The following is a 10,922-nucleotide window of genomic DNA, read 5'->3' on the forward strand; positions in this document are numbered from 1 at the left end:
GAATCCAGATCTTTCGGCCCGGTCTTTCTAATGGGCCTGGCCCATTCCTGTGATACGTTATATATACGTAAATGCATGTGGGTCGATTAGGTTAACTTCTAAAAACTCTAAGTTCCATTGTGTGTGTGTGTGAGCGACGGCATAGCAAGCAAAACCCCCTGCTCGAAAGTCTTATTCTGTAATCAAGATTCCGGTTAGTGAATCCTTACTATGTCGTTCATTGTTTGTGAATCTTGTCCATGTGTTAGTATGATCAACGAAATAGCAAATGAATGTGTAACGTAGGGATTTTTATTGTTAGATATTTCTGTTGAGAAATCGGTATGTTAATGAAACGGAAATGATTGTTATGATGTTAAATCGACTGCCATGGCATACGTTCTAGATAATAGTCATATGATAATATTCTGGCCGAATCGGATGTGATGATTGATTGTTGTTGATGATTCATAAATCGATTTCATGTTGTTAAGTCCATGTGGTTATTCAAGAATTTGAGGATATTGATTCATGTTAAATTGAATTAGGGTTCTTAGGGGATAGATGAAACCAGCCTTGTTTGATCCATATGTTACTAATTGGTTTGTCAATAATGTGTTACTTGAAAACTGTAACTAAGGAAACGGTTGAATGGGTCAATCGAGTTAATGGGGGATTGTAACAAATTCGGCGTAAATTATAGAAACAACATAACTGATATGACACATGAACCGAAAGATAACTGTTGAGGTCGAAGGATAACTAGCATAGTCGAAACATAACATTTAATTCGAAACATATCTGTCGTGATCGAAAGATAGGTGTACCGAAACATAACTGTGTTGACCGAAAGATGAGTATGTCGAAAGGTGACTAATGTGGCGAATGATAACTGTGAACCGAAGGATAACTGTTGGTCGAAAGATACCTGTGATTGAAAGATAGGTGTAACCGAAAGATATTAAGGAGTTATGAACATACATTGAATGATGAACTCTGTGCTTGATTAATTAGTAAACCATGCTTAGTGATGTATGTGAACAATTGTATTCGTGTACTAACTGATGATGAAATGAGAATTGATACGTGTTGTGCTCGTATGACAACTGACTGTTATGTGTAAATATCATAGGGCTTGGTAAATCACCGTGGTTAAACGAATAATTAAATTCTACCGAACAATCCCAGGTGAGTTCACTACATTCGAGCATGCGTCCCAGTGGTTGGGGACAGTCAGTGGGTATTCCATGGGGGATAAAGTTTTGGGTAAAAGAAACGGGTATATTGGTTAATGATCTCACCTATCATCTTTTGTAAGTCCCTCATCGGGTATTAGTTAGTAGCGCTACTTAGGTTTGGCACCCTCACCCCGTGCCTGTAGAGGACGGAGGTGAACTAATGACCCAGTCTGGCCCAGTACTAGATAGGAGTACGTGGGAAGGGCAGTCCGTGAGCCGTCCGTGTTTGGAAATGAGATATTAACAATATTACTTGCTTTGGGTATTAAACTGTATTACATACACCGGGTAACAAACGTTTTCTAAAACTGTGAACTCGCCAGCTTTGTCTGATACGTGTGTTACATGCTCGCAGGTCCTTAGGTACTTTGAAAGCAGGAACTTGCTGGCTGGAGGGCGTGAGTGGTCATGGTAGCTTGCTGGATTTATCATCAGACTTTTATATACTATGGTTGTTTGGGATAATACTTATATTACGTTGCATTAACGCTTCCGCTAAACTTATGGTTTTGAATAACTTATGTTGGGATTTCAGTATCTTTAAATAATGAAGTTTTATTTCAAACTTGTGTTTCAATGTAATTGGTGGCTCATTGCTAGTCGTCACACGTCTAGCAGGGACACTCCCTAGGTGGAAATTTTGGGGGTGTGACAGTTTGGTATCAGAGCCACTGGTTATAGCGAATTGGTTTTAAAAATGTTTTCTAAAACCAGACTATAACTGAACTGATACGACATACTGATACGACATTGACCATGACACTCAGCTCCAGGCAGCAAGGTTCGTCTCTTGTTTACTATTACATAGCATAGTTAGTGCATACTCATGATTAGTATCCCCTTCGAACGCACGCATGATATTACAATACGAATTACTATGCTACCTGTCTATACTACGTGTTTTTAAGAGTAGGACTCTTCTTGTGTTTACATGATCTATGTTGTGATATCGACGGTCGTACTGCATGGATTAGGGGAAACCTTCTAACATGAGTAGGGAGGAACTGAGATAAGCATGTAAATCAGGTTATTATTATGGGTGCACACATAATAGCAACGTGGGGTGCATGTGAGTCCCAGTAAATCTCGACTAGTGTGAAAAAGGAATCCCGCGTTGTTAGTCAATGTTGTGTTAGAACCTCAAAAACTGTGAATACTATAGCAATACTTGACATCTGTTTGAAATAGTCTGTTAATTTGTTACCTCTTTCCATACTTATAGAATCATGAACGGACGTGGTGGAGGTCGTCGTGGTGGACGCGGTGGACGTGGTGGAGGCCGTGGTGACGGACAAGGCGAAATTCATATGACTCAAGCTGAGCTAGAGGCATTACTCAATGCCCAGGTAGCTGCAGCCTTGGCAGCTTATCAGGCTGGTATGACATGTACCAGACATTCCTTTCCTTTGAGTCGTGAACTCAAATCTTACTTGTTGGTTTATTTTTCTCTCGTTAATAGGTCAGCCGGCGCCACAAAACCAGCCTCACCCACCGGTCTGCACTTTTAAAACTTTCATGGATTGCAAGCCAGACCTTCAGTGGCACTGAAGGGGCTGTGGGGCTTATACGCTGGTTCCAAAAGGCGGAGTCAGTGTTTGCGATATGTAACTGCCCAGCTGGGGATAGGGTAAAGTTTGCTGCAGGCACACTACTGGATGGTGCCTTGACTTGGTGGAATGCCCAGGTCCAACTGCTAGGGATTGAGGCGGCGAACGCCACTACGTGGGAGGATTTCAAAGAACTGATGAGAGAGGAATACTGTCCTCGAGATGAAATAGCGAAGTTAGAGAATGAGTACTATCATCTGACAATGGTGGGGTCTGAAATCGAGGCGTATGTGAAGCGGTCGTATGAGTTAGCTGATTTGTGTCCGAACTTGTCCCGGCCCATGCCACGAAGAATCGAGTTGTTCATTAAGGGGTTACCCCCACGAGTGAAGGGTTTGGTCACTGCCGCAAACCTCAACAACCTGACCCAGATCGTTCGTTTGGCGCATAAAATCACTGATCAGGAGGTGGAGAGCGGGGATCTACCACCGCGTATTTCTACTACCACTGCTACTACTACCGCTACTACAGCTACTACTCCTGCCATAGACAGCAAGCGTAAGTGGAACGATACCGACAAGGGGTCCAACTCAGCACAGCCTCAGAAGAAGGCAGATACTGGCAACACCCGCAGTTTCAGTCAGACGGCATCAGTGAATCAGAACTCGAGCAACAGATCAGGGCAGGGATCATATGCAGGGAAGCTACCCTTGTGCAACAAGTGTGATTTTCATCACAAGGGGCAGTGTACTCGGGTTTGTTATCGGTGTAATCGACCGGGGCACAAGGCCAAGGATTGTAGGGCCGCACTTCCAGCTCAGCAGCAGCCAGCGCAGCAAACGGGTAGGCAACAGCCTCAGCAAGCTCAGGGTACTCAGAGGGGGTGTTATCAGTGTGGGGCTGAGGGGCACTTCAAACGAGACTGCCCTCAGCTAAGACAGAACACAGGGGGTGGTAACGGGAACAACAATACAGGGAATAACGGGGGTAATGTTGCACGTGGGCGCGGGTTCGTGCTGGGAGCTGGGGAAGCGCGGAACGACGGCAACGTGGTTACTGGTACGTTTTCGGTAAACGGTGTTATTGCTTCTATTTTATTTGATTCTGGTGCCGACTGGAGTTACGTGTCTTTAGAGTTTAGTTCCCAGTTAGGATTAAGTCCTACACTCCTCGTAATGAAACACATAGTAGAAATTGCAAATGGTAAAACAATCGAAGCTACGCATGTTCTATTTGGGTGTAAAATCGATCTTCTGGGTCAAGTCTTCGACATTGACTTGATCCCTATTACTCTTGGAAGCTTCGACGTGATTGTTGGTATGGACTGGTTGTCCAAGTACCAAGCGGAGATTCTCTGTAAGGAGAAGATCATACGTGTTCCCCTTTCCAGTGGAGAATTTTTATCAGTTCAGGGTCATCGCAGCGGGACCCCAGTTAGTATTGTTTCGGCAATGAAGGCTCAGAAGTATTTGCGTAAGGGCTATCCTGCTATATTAGCTCTTGTTACCGATTCATCGTCTGATGAAAGGAAGATCGAGGATCTTCCAGTTGTTCGGGAATATCCTGATGTATTTCCTGAGGAACTCCCTGGGTTACCTCCACATCGTCAGGTGGAATTCCAGATTGATCTTGCCCCAGCGGCAGCCCCAGTTGCTCGTGCTCCTTATCGTCTAGCGCCAGGAGAACTGCAGGAACTATCGAATCAACTCCAAGAGCTGTTGGATAGGGGTTTCATCCGACCTAGCTCTTCCCCCTGGGGAGCTCCAGTCCTGTTTGTGAAAAAGAAGGACGGGTCCCTACGAATGTGTATAGATTATCGCGAGCTCAACAAGATGACGATCAAAAACCGTTATCCTTTGCCTCGTATTGACGACCTGTTTGACCAGTTACAAGGGTCGAGCTTTTACTCTAAGATCGACTTAAGGTCTGGTTACCATCAAGTGCGGGTCAGAGAGGAAGACGTTCCCAAAACCGCGTTTCGGACGCGATACGGTCACTATGAATTCTTGGTTATGCCATTCGGGTTAACCAACGCACCAGCGGTTTTCATGGACCTCATGAACCGCGTGTGCAAGCCATACCTTGACGACTTCGTTATCGTTTTTATTGACGACATTCTAATTTACTCCAAGAACAAGGAGGATCATGAGCGGCACCTACGCCTTATCTTAGAACTCCTGAGGAGGGAGCAGTTGTACGCAAAATTTTCTAAGTGTGATTTTTGGATACGGGAGGTACATTTTCTGGGGCATATAGTCAATGAGGTAGGCATACATGTGGATCCTGCCAAAGTTGACGCCATTAGAAATTGGGCGGCACCAAAGAACCCTTCGGAGGTGCGGCAATTTCTCGGTCTAGCAGGGTATTATCGCCGTTTCATTCAGAACTTCTCAAAGGTTACACAGCCACTCACCTCGTTAACACAGAAGAAAGTAGTTTACTCTTGGGGGACGAAACAGGAGGAGGCTTTCCAGCTTTTGAAACAAAGGTTATGCAGCGCACCCATCTTATCTCTACCGGATGGTACTGAGGATTTTGTAGTTTATTGTGATGCTTCGATTCAGGGTCTCGGTTGCGTGTTGATGCAACGCGAGAAAGTGATAGCTTACGCCTCTCGACAGTTGAAGGTTCACGAGAGGAACTACACGACACATGACTTGGAGTTAGGAGCAGTAGTGTTTGCGCTAAAGATCTGGAGGCACTATCTATACGGTACTAAATGCACTATCTACACCGACCACAAGAGCCTTCAGCATATCTTCGACCAAAGAGAATTGAATATGCGACAGCGTCGTTGGGTGGAATTGTTCAATGATTACGAGTGTGCCATCAAATATCACCCAGGTAAAGCTAACGTGGTAGCTGATGCACTCAGCCGCAAAGAGACAAAGCCTAAACGTGTTCGCGCACTACAACTCACTATTCATTCCAACCTTCCTGATAAGATTCGTACGGCCCAGACTGAGGCATTGAAAGAAGGGAACATCGAAGCTGAGGGTTTGCGCGGTATGGAAAAGCAGCTTGAGCAGAAATCTGATGGTATCTACTACATCATGGAAAGAATATGGGTTCCTCTGTTTGGTGATCTTAGAGAACTTGTGATGGATGAAGCACACAAGTCACGATATTCTATTCACCCGGGGTCAGACAAAATGTATCACGATCTTAAGGTTATGTATTGGTGGCCGAATATGAAAGCCCTCATCGCCACATACGTGAGTAAATGCTTAACTTGTGCTAGAGTTAAAGCAGAACACCAGAAGCCTTCGGGTCTACTACAGCAGCCAGAAATACCTAAGTGGAAATGGGAACAGATCGCTATGGATTTCGTTACTGGATTACCAAGAACTCAGGCTGGAAACGACACCATATGGGTGATTGTTGATCGACTCACGAAATCGGCACATTTTCTAGCAATCAAGGAAACAGATAAGTTTTCGCAGCTTGCAGCAGTATACCTTAAGGAGGTAGTTGCTCGGCACGGAGTGCCAACTTCTATCATCTCAGATCGAGATCCGCGCTTTACTTCTGAATTATGGCAGTCTATGCACAAATTGTTCGGTTCGAAACTTGATATGAGCACCGCTTATCACCCACAGACGGATGGTCAGAGTGAGCGCACTATTCAGACACTTGAAGACATGCTGCGGGCATGTGTGATCGATTTTGGGAAGGGATGGGAAAGACACCTGCCGTTAATAGAATTCTCCTACAACAACAGCTACCACACAAGTATTCAGGCAGCCCCGTTCGAGGCGTTGTATGGGCGGAAATGTCGTTCTCCTCTCTGCTGGGCAGAAGTAGGTGACAGTCAACTCACAGGTCCTGAATTCGTTCTGGAAGCTTCACAAAGCATAGCTCGGATCAGGGATCGTATGGCAGCAGCGCGTGATCGACAGAAAAGTTATGCTAACAAGCGTAGAAAGCCTTTGGAGTTCGAAGTTAATGATCGAGTCATGTTGAAAGTTTCACCGTGGAAGGGTGTTGTACGCTTTGGGAAGCGTGGCAAGCTCAACCCCCGTTACGTTGGGCCATTCAAAATTCTAGAGCGAATCGGCAAGGTCGCTTACAGGCTTGAGTTACCTGCGGAATTAGGCAATGTTCACGATGTGTTTCACGTTTCTCAGTTAAAGAAGTGTCTGGTTGATGAGACACTAGTCGTGCCGTTTCAAGAGCTCAAGTTGGATGACAAGCTGCAGTTTGTTGAAGAGCCTATTGAAATCATGGATCGGGAAGTCAAGGTGCGTAAGCACAGTCGAATTCCGATTGTTAGAGTTCGTTGGAATTCGAGGCGTGGACCGGAGTTCACGTGGGAACGCGAGGATCAGATGAAACTAAAGTACCCTCACCTCTTTCCCAAAGACAAGGCAGAGTCAAGCAAAGCTAGTGAATCTCGGGACGAGATTCCCCTTCAAGTTGGGGATGATGTAACACCTGAGGAAAATCCGCAACGATCTTGAATTGTCACTTCACTCTCTCGTACCTATTTGCTAAATTTCGGGACGAAATTTCTTTCAAGTTGGGGATGATGTGACAACCCGACTTCTTGAGGTCAGTATTATTCTATTTTCCGACTCCTTTGTCGTATTTTCATATACTTGGAATCTTGTAAAATCATTGTGCTAGTAGAATATGTTGCAACTTGTAAATGATCCTTCGACCAAGACATCCTTCAACTAAAGATCTTTCGACCGAAGGATCCAACCTTCGAAGGATCACCATAACTTTCGGTTCAAACTCTATCCTTCGAGCAGAGATAGGATCCTTCGACTGGAATCCAGATCTTTCGGCCCGGTCTTTCTAATGGGCCTGGCCCATTCCTGTGATACGTTATATATACGTAAATGCATGTGGGTCGATTAGGTTAACTTCTAAAAACTCTAAGTTCCATTGTGTGTGTGTGTGAGCGACGGCATAGCAAGCAAAACCCCCTGCTCGAAAGTCTTATTCTGTAATCAAGATTCCGGTTAGTGAATCCTTACTATGTCGTTCATTGTTTGTGAATCTTGTCCATGTGTTAGTATGATCAACGAAATAGCAAATGAATGTGTAACGTAGGGATTTTTATTGTTAGATATTTCTGTTGAGAAATCGGTATGTTAATGAAACGGAAATGATTGTTATGATGTTAAATCGACTGCCATGGCATACGTTCTAGATAATAGTCATATGATAATATTCTGGCCGAATCGGATGTGATGATTGATTGTTGTTGATGATTCATAAATCGATTTCATGTTGTTAAGTCCATGTGGTTATTCAAGAATTTGAGGATATTGATTCATGTTAAATTGAATTAGGGTTCTTAGGGGATAGATGAAACCAGCCTTGTTTGATCCATATGTTACTAATTGGTTTGTCAATAATGTGTTACTTGAAAACTGTAACTAAGGAAACGGTTGAATGGGTCAATCGAGTTAATGGGGGATTGTAACAAATTCGGCGTAAATTATAGAAACAACATAACTGATATGACACATGAACCGAAAGATAACTGTTGAGGTCGAAGGATAACTAGCATAGTCGAAACATAACATTTAATTCGAAACATATCTGTCGTGATCGAAAGATAGGTGTACCGAAACATAACTGTGTTGACCGAAAGATGAGTATGTCGAAAGGTGACTAATGTGGCGAATGATAACTGTGAACCGAAGGATAACTGTTGGTCGAAAGATACCTGTGATTGAAAGATAGGTGTAACCGAAAGATATTAAGGAGTTATGAACATACATTGAATGATGAACTCTGTGCTTGATTAATTAGTAAACCATGCTTAGTGATGTATGTGAACAATTGTATTCGTGTACTAACTGATGATGAAATGAGAATTGATACGTGTTGTGCTCGTATGACAACTGACTGTTATGTGTAAATATCATAGGGCTTGGTAAATCACCGTGGTTAAACGAATAATTAAATTCTACCGAGCAATCCCAGGTGAGTTCACTACATTCGAGCATGCGTCCCAGTGGTTGGGGACAGTCAGTGGGTATTCCATGGGGGATAAAGTTTTGGGTAAAAGAAACGGGTATATTGGTTAATGATCTCACCTATCATCTTTTGTAAGTCCCTCATCGGGTATTAGTTAGTAGCGCTACTTAGGTTTGGCACCCTCACCCCGTGCCTGTAGAGGACGGAGGTGAACTAATGACCCAGTCTGGCCCAGTACTAGATAGGAGTACGTGGGAAGGGCAGTCCGTGAGCCGTCCGTGTTTGGAAATGAGATATTAACAATATTACTTGCTTTGGGTATTAAACTGTATTACATACACCGGGTAACAAACGTTTTCTAAAACTGTGAACTCGCCAGCTTTGTCTGATACGTGTGTTACATGCTCGCAGGTCCTTAGGTACTTTGAAAGCAGGAACTTGCTGGCTGGAGGGCGTGAGTGGTCATGGTAGCTTGCTGGATTTATCATCAGACTTTTATATACTATGGTTGTTTGGGATAATACTTATATTACGTTGCATTAACGCTTCCGCTAAACTTATGGTTTTGAATAACTTATGTTGGGATTTCAGTATCTTTAAATAATGAAGTTTTATTTCAAACTTGTGTTTCAATGTAATTGGTGGCTCATTGCTAGTCGTCACACGTCTAGCAGGGACACTCCCTAGGTGGAAATTTTGGGGGTGTGACAGTCTATCTTTTCCCCGTTTGACAGGTTCGTTACAACGCGTGGGGTCCTAAATCGATTTAATTATTATTTTCTATGTTTGATGTTGCAGTTTAATTTCTTCCCATTAACACACTGTAACTTCAGTATTGATTGTCGCTGACGGTGGTGTGACAATGATGCTATTCGCCATGACTTTACGCCCCGCCGCATTGCGGCGGGTAGTAAATCTAGTTATATATTAAAACACTATTCATTTTATTTGGTTTATTAATATATAGTAGTACTAATAGTAATAATAATAATAATCATTTGGTTTATTAATATATAGTAATATTAGAATAATAAAGGTTAGAATAATAAAGGTATTAAAAAATATACATATATTATTATATATTAAAAACACTATTCATTTCTTTTTGTTTATTAATATATATATATATATATATATTAATATTAATATATAGTAATAATAATAGTAATAGTAATACTAATTGTTAAAGAGTTAGAAAACTTGATACTACTAAATATTGATTATTTTGCAACCAATTTCGTCTATCATTTAACTAGGTTATAACCTGTGTATTACACGGATTGAGTAAATAAATTTATATACTAAATAATAAAACATTATATCTTTAAAAACTTCCTTTATTGCACGGGTTGAATAAATATAATTTTATATATTAAATAATAAAAAGTTATATATATAAGAACCATATTGTACGGGTTAAATTAATGTAATTTTATATACCAAATAAAAAATTATATCTTTAAAACCACATGTATTACACGGGTTGAATAAATGTAATATTGTTTACCAAATAATAAAATAATACATCTTTAAAAAACCTCCTTTATTACACGATTTAAATAAATGTAATTTTATATACAAAGTTAGCAAATATAATTTTGTATGGTGAAAATAAAAATATTTAATATATTAATACAAAGTTTGGTTTTCGTGATAAATAATTTGTTTTATTTAAAATGTTTTAAATTAACAATTTACAATTTCGGATAATATTTTATTAGAAAAATAGAAGAATGGTATTCGAAATTTAAAGTAGGATAAAATTTAATATTAGCTCATTATTCATTTATTTATTTAATTAATATAAGATAAGTTTGGAAGTGAGGCGAGAAAATCACAAAATAAATACCTACAATGAACGACATGTGTCACACATTAATGTTTTATTATATAGTATAGTATAGATAAAAATTTAGATTGATATAAATAGATTATTTTATTGTAGCAAAATTTGTTAACGAAGTCTCAATAAATTTAACCCATTATTTAAAACTCTGTAAATGTATAAATGATAAATAATATTAGTTAGAGTAAGTTACGATTTTGGCCCCTGTGGTTATATCACTTTTATCCTTTTAGTCTAAAAAAGAATTTTTTAACATCTGAGCCCTCAACATCTTTTTTTCTAACCCCATAACACTAACCCCATCCATTAAATGTTAGGGGCCAAAAGGGTTAAAAAAGACGTTAGGGGCCAAAAAAATTAGAAAAAAAAGACGGTGGC

This window comes from Helianthus annuus, chromosome 6 (assembly GCF_002127325.2).
Source record: "Helianthus annuus cultivar XRQ/B chromosome 6, HanXRQr2.0-SUNRISE, whole genome shotgun sequence".
In the NCBI taxonomy this organism is placed as follows: Eukaryota; Viridiplantae; Streptophyta; class Magnoliopsida; order Asterales; family Asteraceae; genus Helianthus; species Helianthus annuus.